This window comes from Bidens hawaiensis, unplaced genomic scaffold (assembly GCF_021521415.1).
Source record: "Bidens hawaiensis isolate Kalapana, Puna unplaced genomic scaffold, B.hawaiensis_p1.1 tig00037771_1, whole genome shotgun sequence".
Lineage (NCBI taxonomy): Eukaryota > Viridiplantae > Streptophyta > Magnoliopsida > Asterales > Asteraceae > Bidens > Bidens hawaiensis.
The window spans coordinates 21437-40822 of record NW_027496615.1 but is presented as its reverse complement, the minus strand read 5'-3'; the positions used below and the strand labels follow the sequence as shown (position 1 = coordinate 40822).

Below are 19386 nucleotides of genomic sequence, written 5' to 3'. Positions count from 1 at the left end.
CACGTCCAATCTCTCACTCCTCGATCTTCGTTCCAAGCCCGTAAATATCCTTGTTAAGCTCCATAGCTTCCAATATCCTGAAACACGTAAACAATGCTTGAAGTACCAATGTTCATTTGATATTTAACTAAAATTAACTAATTAATATATAAAATAAACTAACTTTTACCCAACCATCACAAGGATAATTAGATAAATAAATCAAGTGAAGGTTCAGGATACCGAATCTGTTAAAGATCATGGGCATCAGGATATCTTTTAGGATCCTAGTAAATAAATTAACCCCTAAGAATATGTTGTAGTGTACAATGTAACATGCCATGGGATGTTGTTAATAAATATGACAAGTGAACTCAAAATTGTTAGCTTCATAAATCATTGAAGATTTACGTTAATAACTCAGTTGTATTAGTTTCTTGATCAGTAATAGTTCGATTGGTGCTGACTCTTATCTTGATACAAAGTACTTGTTCATAATCATACGTGAACAAAGAGAGGAAATAACCTTTGTATCCAATGCATTAACACTAAAGATATGCTATTGGATCCGATAATTAAAGGTCATCTACGTAAAAATTTTTGAGAACTTATAATAAGGATGGGTATTAGTAGAGACTTTACATAATAGCATATAGTGTATGAACTATTATGAAATACTTACATGTTTTATATTGAGACTTTGGTACGACTTTTGGGGTTCTCGGATTGAATTCAATTCGAAGTTGTAACTATCTGCTACAGTTTAAGCATGAAACTTGATGGGTATTTAAATTGGCCAAACTTACTTATGCTTATCACAAATGATCACTCAGTCAAGTGGGAGAATGCTTGAAATTACCTAATTATGTGGCCATCATGATTATTTAATTAAAGTTTATCAAGATGACAAAATTACAAGTCCCCACACATTTACTTGATCGAAGTAATTGTAATAAGTTAAAAGGGCTTTAAGATTTCCCTTTAGATGCTTTAATAGAGAGAATATAAACAGTTTTGTAACTGGTCATAATTATGAATCATTAGTTATAAATAGAACTCTATGACCAGTCTATTTCTCTAACTCATTCCTCCATCACTCAAAAGCATCATAACGGGAATCACGATGATATTAGGTTCGTAGGCCTTTTGTGTAGGCCCGGTTTATTATATGAAGTCAAAAGAGGAGACGTGTGAGGGTGGCCGGGCCCAAGCCCAGCCAAGCCCAGTTTAGATTTCGTGTTTAATAAGTTATAAACCCTAAATCAATCTCTCTCTATATATATATAAATGACGTTATGTACTTGTAATCCCTTGTCACTTAAAGAATACCAAGTTGCCACCCGTGAATGCAGGTTAGTTTAGACCGAACCACGTTAAATCCTCGTTTTCATTTATTGCTTTCGTGTTTGTGTTTGGTTTCGTGTGTGCGTAAATCCTAACAAGCGGTATCAAGAACTTAGGCTTGTTACATACGAAGAACATGAGAACCAACTGAGTGGCCGTTAGGGTTTACGCCGCCGCACCAGAATCGCAGGTAGGGTCTATCCACGATTACCGCTAGCCGCCGACGATCTGTTATATTTTGTTGGTTCTGTTTTGGAATGAAATTAAATACATAGCAATAGCATCACCACCGGTATCGTGTGCCGTCACTTAGCCGAAAGGTTTCGAGCAAAAGAGAAAGGCCAGGCGAAGTACGTTTGGATCGCCGGATTGTTGAAGGAATATTTCGGTTTTGTTGGTGTTTGAAACCAGAGAGACGAAGGAGGAAACATTTTACTTCTCTTTTGCTTGGAGTTCACACCAAAGAAAATTTAAGCGCAAAGAATACTTATGTTTTGTTGGTGTTCGATTCGTTCCATTCGAGTCGAGTCATCTATTCGACTCGACTCGAAACTTGTTTTTTGAGCCTTTCCATTCTGGTCACTTCCTTACGTCTCGTTATGCCCGTTTTACTGCTAAAACGAGTTCTGGGCCGTTACAACTTCATTCTCTAGCTTTATCAAGGTCCGAACACCACTAGTTCGTCCCGACTTAACCCAACAACTTGTTTATAAAAAGCTTATGTTTTTTCTTATCCTATAAGGCCCGATTTGTCTTAGTGTCGGATCTTAAAACAAACCAATATAAAAAACCTAACCTTTATACTAAAAACGTAACTTTCTTGGATTCCGGTTCGGTTCGGATCTGGACCAACACATGGATCTAGACGTATTTTCTTGTTGTTGATGATGCTTGAACACGAACTCTCCTTCGTTTCTCTTGGATCTCGGATCCGGATGAGCAAAAGGAGTGCTTGTGTGTGTTTTTGAGTGTGTGTGTGGAAGCAAAGGTGATGGAATGAGAATGTTAGGGTTTTAGGGAGGTTTAAAGAGTTTAAATACTCTAAGTCCATGGACCTTAGGCCCGTAACCATTCCAAAGTCCATGCATTATTCCCAAGCCTACCACTCAATCCAAGATTATTATTTAACATAATTAAATAACTACATACATTTATATAATAAAACTTTCTTTATTTATTATTTCTAAAAGACGAATGTTACAATATGTTTGGTTGAGGGTAATGGAATGGAAGAAGGAATGAAATGGTCAAGTGAACGAAATGACTCATTAACGTTTATTTGTCATGTTTGATTAACCTATAAAAATGAAATAAATTATTATTTTATGTTGTTTGGTAGGAAAAAAACGTATGAATGAAATAGAAACGATAAAAATACTCAATCTCATATCTAAAACTTAAAAAATATAAAAAGCAATGGCGATGGCGGCGGCGCCGACGGTGATGGTGGCGACGATGGTAGTGGCGGCGGCGATGGTGGCGGTCAGGTAGCAACAGTTATGGTGGCGGTGGCAGTGACGGTGGTGATGGTGACAGCGGTGGTGGTGATGGTGACGGTGCTGGTGGTGGTATGATGGTGATGGTGGTGGCAACGGTGGTAGTGGTTAGGTGGTGTTGGTTGTCAAGTGACGCTATCTAGAAAGTAGGGTGGAAGATGAATGAAATGAAAAAAAAAACAAAGAAAAAAGGATGGATGAGAATGAATGAGATTCTTTATGTAATTGCTAATTCCATCCTAATGACCAACCAAACACTCCTTTTTTCAATCTCTCACGATAACTTATTCCATTATTCTTCTAATTATTACCTACCAAACACTAACTTAATAAAAATCTTTGTTGGTCTTTTGTAGTACTTTTGATAAAAAGAAAATTGTATAGCACATCTGATATCATCGGATCAAAACTGGCACGTGGGATAATCAAAACTCTATTCATTATGCCAAGTGTCACCACATCTTTAACAACTGAAATCTATCACGCACCGACTTACACGAGGACATTTCAATCGAACTCTTTGAAGATGATTCTTCAATAATCAATAAACATGCGAAATAGCATCATTACTCAGGCTCATCGGAAAACTATTCTGTACTTGTTCTCTTCCTTATACCTTTTATTTTTACTGCTATTAGATTGTGCTGCACTAGATACCATCTATGCAAATCAACTATTCAAAGATGGTGAAACCATTGTTTCTGCTGGGAATATGTTCGAATTGGGATTCTTTAGCACCCGAAAGTCCAAGAACCGATACTTGGGGATATGGTACAAAAAGATATCAATCTGTACTGTTGTTTGGGTTGCTAACAGGGACACACCCATTACCGACAACTCGGGTTTGTTCAAGCTCAGTAGCAGTGGAAATTTGGAGATTCTAAGTGGCAGCAATACCATGGTTTGGTCATCCGAATCAGCGGTATCTGGGCGGAGTAATAATTCGGTGGTGGTGTTGCGGCTTTTGGATTCTGGAAATCTGGTTGTGTCTGAGTCTAAGAGGGATAACGAAAATATTATTTGGCAAAGTTTTGATCATCCTGGAGACACACTTCTGCCCGGAATGAAAATCCAGAAGGACTTGATAACAGGAATAGGGCCAATGATGGAATGGAATTCTTGGAAGAGTCCTGATGATCCGCCGTGTACTTGTTTGCCAGGTTTTGAACCAAGAAATCCAGAAGAATGGGATGTATCTGATTGGTCAAGTGGGTGTAAACGTAAAACGCCTTTGAATTGTGGAGTTGTTAGTGCGGATGGGTTTCTCAAAACTACGCGAGTCAAGTTACCTGATACACGAAGGGCATGGTATAATGTGAGCATGACCCATGAAAGATGTGAAATGGCTTGCAGAGTGAAATGTAATTGTACAGCTTATGCAAATTTATATGTTAGTAACGGGGGAAGTGGATGCTTGCTTTGGTTTGATGAGCTAATGGATATACGAGAGTGTGATGCAGATCATAATGTTTACATAAAATTGGCAGCCTCTGAGTTAGCAGGTACACATATATCTTCATTACATTTGTTCACTGTCTACTAAAGTAGCGGACTGTTATTGTTTGCCAATGGAAGGCCACCAGTTGAATTCCAACAAAAGGAAAAGAGATGTGATCACCAGGGTGTTATCACTTTCATTAGCTGCGCTGCTTCTGTGTGCGGTAGCTTATGCCTGTAGAAAGAGAAATAAAAGGCTTCAGAGGAAAGATCAAGGTAACGCAAATGATCCATTATGCATGTTTATAACAAACATAATGGACATGGCTTTTAGGATTCATGTAGTGTAGAGTAATTGGGGATATTTTTCGATAGGGGACATTGAATATGCACTTGATAAAAAGAATTCAAGCATCCAGACACAACTTCTTGGGGATATACCATTCATTTGCCTATATGAAGTAGCAAAGGCCACAAATAACTTCAGTGTGTCCAATAAGATTGGGGAAGGTGGCTTTGATTCCGTTTACAAGGTAATTAGCTGATTCTTCTCTAATTGAATGCTAAGTGTACGAAAATTGCACTGAAACATGTGATTTAAACTTCAATCTGTCAGGTTGTGTTGGAAGATGGACAAGAAGTGGCTGTGAAACGACTGTCAAACACATCTCAACAAGGGATTGAAGAATTTAAGAATGAACTCATCTCTATTTCTAAGCTTCAGCACAGGAACCTTGTGAAGCTTCTGGGATATTGCATTCAAGGAAATGAAAAGATTTTGATTTATGAGTACATGATCAACAAAAGCTTGGACTCAATTATATTTGGTATGAACCGATTTATTTGTAGCATTTCTTACCAGATTGGCACACTAATAGAACACAGATCAAGTAATGTTTAAAATTGCCAGATGAAACAAGAAGTGCAATTCTTGATTGGCCTCAACGCTTTCGTGTCATACGTGGAATGGCTCGTGGTATTCTTATCTACATCAAGATTCCCACCTTCAAATTATCCATAGAGATCTCAAGGCAGGAAATATATTGCTGGACGGTGACATGAATCCAAAGATATCAGATTTTGGCCTTGCGAGAAAATTTGTGGGCCGTGATATCATTGCCAAGACAAGGAAAGTGGTTGGGACATAGTAAGAACCTTCAAAATGTGATCCAATATATTTCTTTTAAAGCCTTTCTCTACAGAAAAGTCAAAAGAAAATGCAACTAATATGTGTTTTTATTTTTGTTGTCTGCTATGCTTCAGTGGTTACATTTCTCCTGAGTACGCAGTTCATGGGCGTTTCTCAATAAAGTCAGATGTATATAGTTTTGGTGTTTTGGTGTTAGAGATTGTCAGCGGGAAGAAAAACAGAAAAACAGAGAATTCTCTTACGAAGACCACAATGACAACCTTCTTGGACATGTAAGCTAATCTTCTTGACTTTTTTTTTTTAACAGAATCTGCTGGACTCAATCCCACATCAGTGCTTTTAAACAACACCCTTTTAGGGCATAATAAAATATCAATTCTCAATTCTGATATGATGTAGGCATGGAGACTTTACAAACAAGGCAGGTCTATTGAACTTATGAGTGCATCTTTACGTGCGTCATGTGTAGTCCACGAAGTACTACGATCAATACATGTGGCACTATTATGTGTGCAGCATCATGCAAAAGATAGGCCAACTATGTTATCTGTTCTTCTAATGCTTGCTAGTGACGGTGCTTTGCCTCCACCAAAACAACCTGCTTTTTTCACAGAAGAGGAGAGTGCCTGTAAACTTGACTCTGTATCCTCATTTGATGACTTCACGATAACATTGTTGTATCCGTGGTAGCTAATAGATGTACCTCAAGTTGCTTCAGTTGTGTCTATCATGGAGAATCTGATTGTTTCGTCCATCAAAAGCAGGAGATCATCAGTTTGTCAGTGCATTAAACATCCCTAAATTATGGTATGGTAGGATATACCTCTAGAGCTAAAATAAGATCTTTGTTATGGTATGGTAGGATATACTTCTAGAGCTAAGTTTCCTCAGACTTCTCAGCATCTGTAATCATCAAAATGCTTAAAAGCCCACATAAAATGTAAAGTTCATCCCTATCACAACTGAAATGGATAGTTCCTCATGTTCTTAATCTGTGTGTTTCATTGATGTTTGAAACTGATTTGAGTCAACTTGGTCTGCTAGTTACGATGAGAGAGAAATTACTAATAAAGTGCTTAGCTTCTCATATGATAGATCTAGACAGGTCAATTACCAGGTGGTTGATCATGAATGTACTTGGATGAATTTGGTTTATGTAAGAGGTAGTGAACTTCACCATCTAAGTTGTGCATGGTGGTTGAGCTAGCAATGGCAATGGGACGTGTTTAGGTAATCCCACAAGTGGGGCCTGTAAATGTTGCAGTGATGAGTTATAAAATTTAATTGAAGTGACTGTTTCCGATCTTCTACGTAAAAGTTGATAGAATATCTTTAATATCGATTTGATTGGTGAGTTATCAATTTGAAATAACACTATGAGAAAGTGTGATATTGTTAGGAAAAACGACCACCTAGCCACGAACGGTAACCAAAAAGTGCGGAATTAATCTTCGTTTGGCTAAACTTTTTCCCGACCCGAATGAACCAAGGAGGATGCAAACAAATAGGGTAATCTAAAAAAGTAACAAGGGACACAAAAATTTTAGCGTGGAAAACCTCTCAAGGCGAGAGTAAAAACCACGTGAATACTAGAGGCGATTCAAATCCACCATCACCGATAACAGCAATACAAAGTCTCTGGAACGTTTTTTGTCTTCACAAAACACCAAAAAATAGAGGACACCAACTTTCTATGTCTTCGTCTCTGCTGTCAAATAAAGGAGTACACCAAAATATTGTTCTTGTCGGCTGTAGAGAAAAGATACCCCAAAAAAAATCGTTCGCCGTTTATATAAGGGTCCAAGTCGGCTAAAGATGTGCACCAAACCAAAACCCATTAATTTCTTCTTGACTCTTGTAGCCCACGAAAAATAATAATGATCATGATTCGTGGGGCCCAAAACAAAAACCAATTCGGTTTTATTTCTTTTTCCATCCGTAAACAAAACAAAAAACAATAATAATATTTTTTTTTCTTTTTCTTATTATTCAATAATAATAATAACACCTATGTAGAATAATATTTGTTGGGCTTTCTTATGGACAAAAAAAATACCCCAACAGATATAGCACAAGGTTAAACCACCTCTCCCTTTGATGTTGCCTTTTTAAGTTATCGTATAAGAAATTAGTTATTAAAAAAAATTACCCGATCTCATCCTAAAACAACCTGTTGTGGACTAATAGCCCTAGCCACCTCTCTAATAAAGGGCGTCAAACACCAAAACCTGTGGGTTAAAGGAATGAGTCAAGTAGGGGGGCGGCACCCTCTTAACGTGTGTTAGACCGAATTTTGGTGGGGTCTATGTAAACTCCAACTAGTCGCCAATTTTCTTTTACCTAATTTCTTTTAGTTAAATCCAATGTAATAGTTAAAGAGTGAGCTAGTCAAAGTCTATTGTCTACGTGGTGTAACGTGACGACGTGCTATTACACTTTTTAGTTATCCCACAACATATAGCTAGCCTAAAAAAATAGTTTTGGAAATTTTATCTTTGATTTACACCACCACTTGTGTTTTTCCTTTTTTTTTTTTTTTTAAATCTACCTATATAATAAACCAATGTATTATCTCCAACCATCTCTAATACTTTTCACCAAATCTTTTTTAAACTGTCACATTGGCATTTTCTTCAAATAATTAATTAAAATTATTATTCAAAATAATAAAATTCAAATAACATATCACGTGTTTTCTAAACAACCAGACTATATCAAAATCAGTACCATCCTTCAGGCTTAACCCTATCACAATCCTATTTATGTTTTCTCTCGATCAAGAATTCTCTTAATCGCCGGCGTCTCTTCTCAAATCATCAACTTTTGTCATCGTCGACTGAATGATTATACACGGTATGTTGTATGACTTCTGCATTACTTTATACTTTGCTAACATAGACTCCAAATATCAAATAAACAATAGTTTTATTAGCAGATTTGTTTGAAATCATTCATCATTGTTCGACGGTTCAACCTAATCCTCGCGGTTTTGCTCAGCTGCGATTGTTGAAGGTTTGTTCAATCCAAACCCTAATCAGCAAATCCCATGTAAGTATCATGTTTTTGCAATTACCGTATTCGTCTTGAATATATTAATCTGATTTTGGATTACTTATCAAATTTAGTTATTTGAATGTTTATTTAGGGTTAAAATGATTTGTTCTACTGGAATTGGTGCTCTTGTATGATGTAATTGTATTGGCAAACGATAATTGGTTATAGCTCAATGCAATGAGACTAAAGTAGACGAAAAATGTTTTTTATATTAATTTTTTTCTAGAAAGAAATCTGGTGATGAAATTTGTTTTTAAGCTTAAATTGAGTTAGAGTAAGGTGAAGGTTTCATTGGTAATGTATTTGCATGTGGTGTTGGTTTGTTTTGTTTGCAATTTGCAAAGGATGAAGATGGATAAGATGATGAAGAAATACTACTTGTAAGTTTTCATAAAATACATAGCAAATTTTTTTATATACTAACATTAAACACCTAATCTCAATAAAACCTTAATTTTGATTAACATATACGTTTATTCGCAACCATTAACATCATTCTTCATTGTTGAATCAGTTTGACAAGGTATATAATTCGATTTCTCGATTTATTGATTCTATATTAACAATAAATTTATGGGTTCTATAAAATGCAATCTTGGCTTTTTTAGGGTGAGTTTTGAATCCAATTGAGTTCTTTCATTTCAGTTTTCTTAATTTTACTTGTATATTTCACATCACATTTTTATGGGATTATTTTTTATTTATAAAATGACTTTATATGTTCCTGCTCCTTATTCTTCTCCATATACCATTTTTTGTCTATAAGCGATAACAATTTTGTGTATTTTGATTATGATAAGTCAGGAATAGAAGCGAACGCTTACACATTTCATTGGCAAATGTTTGGAAAATTTTAGAAAATTGTGATTTATATTGAATAAACATAACACTTTTTTCAGAAAATGTGATGGGATGTTTGGTTGTTCGGGCTAAAGAGCTAATTTGTTTTTTCTTGGTTGTTAATATTGAAATTTGGAATCTAATTGTCTCTTTATTTCATTTGGTTTATTATAATACATGCCATTTGGGACATCCCTTCATTGTTTTGTTTTGTAATCTCTTGCTTTTTAATATCAAGTTGGTTTTGTTTAGTAGATTATGAGGACAAGGCACTCATAATGGATAATCACAGGTTTTACTTCACATGTTTAAATTTTTAAAATTTTCGTAGGTTGATGTGTTGTTACTTATGGTTGTTTTTATGCATGATTTTCAGATTCACATGGTGGTTGGACCAAGTTGAAAAGTGGAGATACTGATGGAAGAGTACCTATGTTGTCCACAAGGTATAACTTAAGTTCTTTGGGCTTGCCAATAAAAAAAGCATGGAGGCCTTGGTACAACCAAAAACAGGTGATCTAATTTTACAGGTGTAAGACACTTAATTGTCTCAGTAAAAACTAAATTATGTTGAATCTGATAGCCAAACCTATGATAGTGTCATATATTCAATTGTGGAGTTGCCGTTTTTAATTTGTATGGCTCTTGCTATTGCTAACCCCCACTTGTATGCATGTTTTAGGCTATTTATTGTGTTTTGCTTTTAGTGGTATTTATTTCGCCTTTAGTTATTAGTAGTATTTATTTTTCCTTTAATTATTCATTGTAGCTTTCCAACTCACTAGTATATCACTTACATGTCAAATGGTTTCAAACTAAACTCTTTATTATTTAGTGATCAGCCAATAATACATGGAAAGGAAGAAGAAAAAGGAAACTCTTTATAAGGTAGAAAGTTTCCATAGTAATATTCTTATGTGACTAACCACTCTCCATAGTCTTAGCGGAGGGTGTGAAGCACCCGACGCGCACGGGCACGGGCGATGGGCACAATGCGGCGCTTTGATGGCGCACTTTACACTTGGAAAGTAGAAGGACCAAAATAGTAAATTCTAAAATTCCTTCCTTCGCGCTACGCGAAAGGATAGGATATAAAATCTTCGCGCTATTCGAAAGACAAAATACTGAAACCGAAATTGAACAGCTTCGCGCTACGCGAAGTACCAAACCATGATTCCTTCGCACTACGCGAAGTAACCTAATATGCATGCATAACACGTATGGACACGTGGCGACACGTAGCAAGCCGTCTAATGACTCGGCAGTTATATTGGCGGTTCGCATCGCGTGAACGGATAGGACATTTGTCCTTCGCGCTATGCGAATAAGTAGAAATTTTGCTATAAATAGGAAGGTGTACGGCAGCAGTTATATTGGCCGTTCGCATCGCGCGAATGGCTAGGACATTTGTCCTTCGCGCTACGCGAATGGGCAGAAAATTTGCTATAAATAGGAAGGTGTGCGGCACTTTCCAATTCACACCAATCACACACTACTTTCACACATTTAGCATCGTTTTACGTGTCGGTCGTCGTATGAAAAGCAGTCTTAGTGACTCGAACCTGAGTAGGAACGTTGGTTAAAAGTTAAAAATAGATGACTATTAATTAAACCACTCGGCCATCATACATTGTTGGATTAAGTTTTAATTTCATGGTTTTTAAGATGGTTTTATGCAAATATATAAATATTTAATTTCCAAAACGGGGGACTTATTTTTTCGGGGGCCTCAAGCCCAAGCTTCACTTGGGAATACTATAGGACCACCCCCGGACACATTTCATTTTGTAGCACAGAGTACAATATGCTGGATAATGACTTGATAATCTTTGGATCTCTATGGATACTTTGTAGCAGAGTAATATTTTATTTGGCATAGATGAAACAAGAAGCTCAATGCTTGATTGGCCTCAATGGTTTTGTGTCATACATGGAATGGCTCGAGGCATTCTTTATCTACATCATGATTCTCGTCTCCAAATTATCCACAAAGATTTGAAGGCAGGGAATATATTGCAGGATGGTGACATGAATCCAAAGATATCTGATTTCGGCCTTGCTAGAAAGTTTGTAGGACATGATAGCATTGCCAAGACAAAGAAAGTGGTTGGGACGTAGAAAGAACCTTCAAAATGTGATCAATATATTACTATTAAAACCTTTCTCTAAAGAAAATGCAGCTAGTATGTTTTTATTTTGTAGTAAGAACCTACAAAATATGAACCAATATAATACGTTTATAACCTTTTTTCCACAAAGAAAAAGAAGAGAACGAAACTAACTAATAAGTGTTTTTATTTTTATTATCTACTATGTAGTAGTGGCTGTATATATTCTGAGTACGCAGTACATGAGCTTTTCTCTATAAAGTCTGATGAATTTAGTTTTGGTGTTATGGTGTTGGAGAAAGTGAGTGGTAAGAAAAACAGAGAATTCTCTCACGAAGAGCCTAGTGACAACCTTCTAGGACATGTATGTTAATTTGCTGGCCTAAATCCCAATATTGCAATCTATGCTTCTTTTAAACAACATCCTTTCGGTTGCTGGTTGCTGTTAAGTTGCTTCAGTTGTGTCAAACATTAGAAATCTGATTCACTTTTGCAGTGAATCCAAAACTCTTAAATTATTAATGGTGTCATTGTTTTGGCATGACATCTTGTGGCCTAAGGCTAAATAGTAAAATTTTATGCCTCAATGAATTTAGAGATGCGCTCTCTAAACACTACATTCTTGAGTTTTTTTATTTAAGGGTTTGAAAAAGAAAGGATAAGAATTTTTTTTTTTTTTCATTTTTGAGTTTTTTCATTAAAAGAAAAGAAATAGAATGGAAAGAACAGTTAGCGCTTTTTTCCTTCAAAACTTTCCAGCCAAATATGGTCTGATTCTGAAGAAAAGTTTATAGTCATGTACAATATTACTAATTTACCCTATCATTTTCTTCCTATCTAACTCAATAATGAGGACATGATTGTAAAGTTACAATTTTTTTCCTATCTTTTCCTTCCTATCTAACTCAAAAATGTAATTTACACTTTCTTTTATATTCTTTTATTTTAACTCGAGAATGTCTTTTAAATATATAATTTATTTTTCTTTCTTCACCTATCCAATCTTATCATTTCTTTTCCTTTTATTTTAAACCCAAAAATACAGTGTAAGAGACTTCCTCCACCAATATATATTGAAATTTTTTCTTTCATCCAATTCTGATTTCTACAAGAAGTGAATTATAGTTCATCCGGATTAAATGGCAAAAGTTGACCTCGTGTACCTAATCTATGTGATCCATTAGCATTTCAAAGTGATATTTCAAAAAGAATTATATAAATCTCTATTTCAAAGTGATTATTGAGTTCCAAAATTCATCTAGAGGTGGTAATTGTGTGATGTAATTTGGATTAATATAGGGATTGCACCCTACTTTTCATGTCTACCCTTGCCCCTTGACTTTGGTTTTCATTTGACTCCAATGCAATATTGGTCCTATTGGATAGGAAGAAGGTAAACACTATGTTTCTTTATATATCTTGGATTATCCATATGCTTAGCATTTGTTAATCTTTCATAAATAGGTGACACGTAAATATTGCTATCTTACAATACTAATAAAAGAAAATATTGATACTTAGGTGCCAAGCCTATATTTCTTTTAATTTATAATCTCTTATCTCATTCATTTTAGCTATCCATGGGTTATGGGTCAAAATCGTTTTGTCAATTGAGTTATAACATAGTGTGGATTCTATTCATTATTGAGTTAAGTGTCATTTTCATACCCGAGATTTGACCAAATACGCAACTTTAGTACCTTAATTCAAAATTATTTTGAGAACCACATTAATTGAAAACAAACCTTATTTATTTTTATTATTTGACAAAACCCGTGTAATACACGGGTTCAAAAGCTAGTAAAATAATATAAACAACAAAATCAACTAAAGTATACTGTAGGTCCCGAAACCGGATCCGACAACGAACGGCTTTGCTCTTGATAAACGCTCAAGACGGGTGCGGTGAAACAAACGACCAAACATAAATAATATAACGATAAAATAAAGGAACGATCTCGTAACCGGTTCAAAAGATTCATAATATTCAACAAATCAATCCCACCCAAGGTGAGCTCTCCTTGGGTGGTTGTTTACATACTAGAAAACACACCCCTAAAAGACGATACATGTCCCTATTTATAGCTAAAAAAGAAAACATTCTAGAAGCATTATCGTTAAACTTAAACGTGTGTCGAAGTTCTCGTCTCGTGTCCGGATTTCCCGCCCACTTTATTTTCTTGACCATAAATATATAACGGGTTTCATACTTTGATATCGCAAATCACATTTTTTGGCCTTACAATCATGTCCCTATTGATACCCCCTTGACTTGTGATCTCAAAACTTTATCTCACCGTATCTCGCATCTTCACAAATCACTCGATAAATCGATGCCTCTTCATTTCAATTCACCCCCTCAAGGTATGATCCACCTATATTTAATCTTGAAGTGGTTCTCGCTTCTTCGGATCTTAAGTTGTATATAGGCATGAGATGAGCTCGAATATCCACAAATCGATCCCGAATTACCAGATTCAATGATCAAATGAACAAAACTTATTAATTCGTTCGAAGTTCACCTTTCGGATCCAACTTCTCGACCGCCTTAGAAATAACAAGTTTTGAACACGGTTAAACAAGATGAAAACCCGATCAATTTTGACTTTCTTCAGTTTTGGTCAACAACGAAAGGTAACCCAACATGGCCCATAGAAGACCAAGAAAAAAAAATTTCAGCAAAGCCCACATGACAACTTGAGCAACACCCTAGGCTCAAGCTACTCTTCAGCCCAAGCCCAGCCAATCACCCAGGCCCAATGGACTTGTCTGTCCAATACACAAGCCAAACAAAGAACCGTGACCTAGATGCATAACATAAAATCTTCATCCGCCAACATCATCAGGCGCCGCATCTGAGGTCACTCGCTGGAAATCCGGTTTTCAGCCACATAGCCGCCGCCCTTTCAAACGGCCACCGCCTTCCACCATAACTCTCCGGAACACGGATTCCGGCCGTTACAGCCGCCATCTCTCTCACCACCGCTACCGTACCAACCTCTGCCGCCGTCGTTTGCCAGAAAACCGAATTCCGGCCACCGGCCACCGTTTGCTACTGGCTTCTGGTGAACCCGCCGTAAACACCTGTAACCGGCGCCACACATACCGCCTGTAACCGTTCGCTACTGGCTCAGTTCTTTTCTTTTTTTTTACTCACCAAAATACCCACCTCCTTTGAACAAACAGAGACAACCGACACTCGTGTCGGAGTTTGATGTACATCTTCAATCTCTAGAATCTTCGCCGGGAAGGACCGTAGGGTCGCCGGATTTTCGGCGTATGGCAGAACGGTTTCTGAAACGCCCGGATATGGCACTTGTAGATCCCGAACATCCGGATATACAAGGAGAAGCTTCAAACACGCTTATTTCAAACTTTATTTTCAAGATCTTCAAACTTTATTTTCAAACTTCATCGGATCTTTAACGTATCGGTTCGGGTAATAGTGGAAATAGAACCCGAATATCAAGGACAAAGTTGAATTATAAGATTTGACCCACTCTAATACCAATTGTAGGTCCCGAAACCGGATCCGACAACGAACGGCTTTGCTCTTGATAAACGCTCGAGACGGGTGCGGTGAAATAAACGACCGAATATAAATAATATAACGATAAAATAAATGAACGATCTCGTAACCGGTACAAAAGATTCATAATATTAAACGAACCGATCCCACCCAAGGTGCACCTTGGGTGGTTGTTTACAGACTAGAAAACACACCCCTAAAAGACAATACATGTCCCTATTTATAGCTAAAAAAAAAACATTTTAGAAGCATTCTCGTTAAATTTAAACGCACGTCGAAGTTTTCGTCTCGTGTCCGGATTTCCCGTCCACTTTATTTTCTTGACCATAAATATATAACGGGTTTGGCCTTACATGTACTGAAACCAAGATTAATATAAATTCTGATGATCTTGACTCACATGATCTTCGAAATTTAGTAAATTGAACTATGTCAATACTGGAATTTAATATACATATAAGTGTGGATTTTCGAAACATGTGTAACTTTCAATAAGAAAAAAAAAAGAAATCTAAGAGGTTGATTTAGAAAATACAAATTAAGCTAAAACACCTTCCAGATCATAAAATAGCTTTTAGCAATGTCATTTTAATAAATATTTCTACGGACACTAGTGTGATGAGAGAGAAATCATAGCTAAATGGCCAATGAGGATACTAGTGTATACCGCAATTTTTTATATTAAAATTAATACTATGGACGATCAAATTGCACCCAAGTGTCATCATATCAAATGGTCAATCATGCATGCAGTTGACCTGAACTTAGAAATTTCAACATTTGAACTACTTACAACTGTTTCAGTTTTCCACCCTCCAAAGATCAATAAAAAATGCAAAATAAGATAATTTCTCTGTATCATCAATGGAGGATCATTCCATACGTTTATTCTTACTTATTGCTTTTATATCTGCTGTATCAGTTTGTGCTGCCCAAGACACCCTCTATGCATATCAAACAATGAAAGATGGTCAAACCATTGTTTCTAAGGGGAACATGTTTGAATTGGGGTTTTTTAGCCTTGGAAAATCCCGGAACCGATACTTGGGGATATGGTACAAAAAGATATCAGTCTGTACTGCCTTATGGATTGCTAACCGGGAAACTCCGGTTTCCGACAAATCAGGTCTGTTGAAGCTTAGTAGTGATGGAAACCTGGAGATTCTTAGTGGCAGCAACACCATGATCTGGTCATCCAAGTTAACGGTATCCGGTCGGGGTAAAAATCCGGGGGAGGTGGTTCTGCAGCTTCTGGATTCTGGAAATCTTGTTTTACGGGAAAAGGCTGATAGTAGCACCAACAGCAATGTGATTTGGCAAAGTTTTGATTATCCTGGTGACACATTCCTGCTGGGAATGAAATTTGGGAAGGACTTGGTGACGGGGTTGCGTCGAGATATGATTTCTTGGAAGAGTCCTGATGATCCTTCTATAGGTATGTATAGTAATATAGTAGACACAATTGGATATCCACAAACTTTTGGGTGGCAAGATCAAGTTATAATATCAAGGCTAGGACCATGGAATGGTCTGGGCTTTAGCGGCTTTCCCAACAATAAAGCAAACCCGATTTATCAATCCGAGTTTGTTGTTAATGAGAAAGAAATATATCATAGATATAAACTTACAAGTTCTGTTGTTCAAAGGGTAGTTTTGACTTGGGATGGCAGAACACGGATTTTCCACTGGATCGAGCGAATCCAAAAGTGGATTGTGTATGGGGATCTTAAGGTAGATAATTGTGATCTTTTTGCATTGTGTGGTCCTTATGGAAGCTGTAGCACAAGCATCCACCTTGTCTTTGTATGCCTGGTTTTGAACCAATAAATTCAACAGAGTGGGATGCATCTGATTGGTCAAGTGGGTGTAAACGCAAAACACCTTTGAATTGTGAAGATGTGAACGCAGATGGGTTTCACAAAACTACAGGAGTCAAAGTTCCTGATACAAGAAGGGCATGGTATAATGTGACCATGACCCTTGAAGAATGTGAGATGGCTTGCAGAATGAAATGTAATTGTACTGCTTTTGCAAATTTAGATATCAGTAACGGGGGAAGTGGATGTTTGCTATGGTTTGATGAGCTAATGGATACTCGAGAGTATGAAGCAGATCATTATATTTACATAAGAGTGGCAGCCTCTGACTTAGCAGGTGCATATGTCTCTTCATTACCTTAAATCTTTGTCTACTAAAACGAGCTTACTGTTTGCCAATTGAAGGTCACCGGTTCGATTCCAACAAAAGGAAAAGAATAATCACCAGGGTCTTATCGTTTTCATCAGTTGCACTGCTTCTACTTGTGGTTGCTTATGCTTGGACAAAGATACAGAAAAGGCTTCAGATGAAAGATCTAGGTAACACAAACGAGCCATCTATGCAAGTTTATAACAATATGTTTTTTAGGATTTATATAATGTAGAGTAATTGCACATATTTTTCGTTAGGGGACATCGAATATGCCCTAGATAAAAAGAATGCAAGTGTCCCGACACAACTTCTTGGTGATATACCATTCATTAGCTTATATAAAGTGGAAAAGGCCACAAATAAATTCGGTGTGTCCAATAAGATTGGAGAAGGTGGCTTCGGTCCTGTTTACAAGGTAATTAACTGAATCTTCTTCAATTCAACGCAAAGCGTAATATAAATTGTACAGAAATGTAAGACTTAAACTGTAACTTTTAGGGTGTGTTGGAAGATGTACAAGAAGTGGATATGAAACGGCTGTAAGACGCATCTCAACAAGGAATTGAAGAATTCAAGAATGAACTCATTTCTATATCCAAACTTCAGCACAGGAACCTTGTGAAGCTTCTTGGATACTGCATCCATCGAAATGAAATGATTTTGATTTATGAGTACATGGCTAATAAAAGCTTGGACACAATTATATTTGGTATTAGCCTCTTTATGATTTCACGTTGGAATATGTTGTTGCATATGTTATTAGATTGACAAATATCAAAAGCACACACAGTTTGATATTTCAAATTGCACAGATGAAACAAGAAGTTCAATGCTTGATTGGCCACAACGCTTTGGTATCATATATGGAATGGCTTGTGGTATTCTCTATCTACATCAAGATTCTCGCGTTCAAATCATCCACAGAGATCTCAAGGCAGGTAATATATTGTTGGATGGTGACATGAATCCAAAGATATCCGATTTTGGCCTTGCTAGAAAATTTGTAGGACATGATGCCAGTGCCAAGACAAAAAAAGTGGTCGGGACATAGTAAGAACCCACCTAACGTGATTTAGCATAATACTGTTAAAATCTTTACTCCACAAAAAAAATAAAAAAATAATAATAAAAAAGAAAAAGAAAAGAAAAAACTAAAAATGAAACTAACATCTGTTTTATTTTTGTTATCTACTATGCTGCAGTGGTTACATCTCTCCAGAGTACGCGGTACATGGGCGTTTCTCTATAAAGTCAGATACATTTAGTTTTGGTGTTTTGGTATTGGATAGTGAGTGGTAAGAAAAACCGAGAGTTCTCTCATGAAGAGCATAGTGACAACCTTCTTGGACATGTAAGTTAATTTGCTAGCCTGAATCCCAATATCGCCATAAATGCTCCTTTTAATTAGCATCCTTTGAGGATATACTAAAATATGAATTGTCTGATGTAGGCATGGAGACTTTACTAACAAGGAAGGTCTATTGAACTCATGAGTGCATCTTTACATGCCTCGTGTGTGGTCCAAGAAGTAATACGATCAATACATGTGGCACTGTTATGTGTGCAACATCATGCAAAAGATAGGCCAACTATGTTGTCAGTACTTCTAATGCTTGTTAGTGATAGTGCTTTGCCTCCACCAAAACAGCCTGCTTTTTCTACAGAAGAGGAGAATACCAAACTCAACTCCAGTTCCTCATTTGATGAAAGCATGATAACACTATTGTATCCTCGGTAGCAAGCTGATGTACTATTGTACTTCTTTTTTATGGTTGTTAATTGTAGTTGGGTCACAAACTGTTCTATCTTTCTGTACCTTTAGTTGTGTCAGCTAACAGCTAGCATTGTTAAAACATTAGAAATCTGATTATCACTTTTGTAGTACATACATCCTAAGCAGTTAATGCGGAAAAATATCGGATGCCAGTCAAGGACCGATATTTGAGATATCGGTTATCGCAGTGAGATATCAGTGGGTTATCGGTAATTTTAATATCATGTAAAATTCATATATATATATATATAGCAATTTAACACTAATAATTTAGTATAATCTCTTACCATTAACAAATTAACCTTTTGCAAATTGCAAAACACTAACAATCGTAGCAAGTAAGAATTGATTAAGACTTAAAACAATAACATTGAACACTAAAAGCTGATAATTAAAACTTAAAACACTGATATTGGGAATATCGGTGCTATGTCGGTCAAATATCAGTCAATATCGTTGATATTATCGGTAGTAATATTCTGAAC

At 36.5% G+C, this 19386-nt stretch overlaps 2 pseudogenes across 2 annotated transcripts; both read left to right on the top strand.

Moving 5' to 3' along the window:
• The first annotated feature begins 3962 nt into the window (after positions 1 to 3962).
• On the top strand, positions 3963 to 6099 carry LOC143589726 (G-type lectin S-receptor-like serine/threonine-protein kinase SD1-1; annotated as a pseudogene). Its single transcript, XR_013145336.1, has 7 exons — positions 3963 to 4321; positions 4395 to 4532; positions 4632 to 4789; positions 4873 to 5083; positions 5167 to 5403; positions 5520 to 5678; positions 5806 to 6099. The product of XR_013145336.1 is annotated as a G-type lectin S-receptor-like serine/threonine-protein kinase SD1-1 (transcript).
• A 9672-nt stretch (positions 6100 to 15771) lies between these two features.
• LOC143589727 (G-type lectin S-receptor-like serine/threonine-protein kinase At4g27290) lies at positions 15772 to 18865 on the top strand (annotated as a pseudogene). Its single transcript, XR_013145337.1, has 7 exons — positions 15772 to 17091; positions 17160 to 17294; positions 17385 to 17542; positions 17626 to 17836; positions 17940 to 18177; positions 18330 to 18478; positions 18578 to 18865. The product of XR_013145337.1 is annotated as a G-type lectin S-receptor-like serine/threonine-protein kinase At4g27290 (transcript).
• The last annotated feature ends 521 nt before the right edge of the window (positions 18866 to 19386 follow it).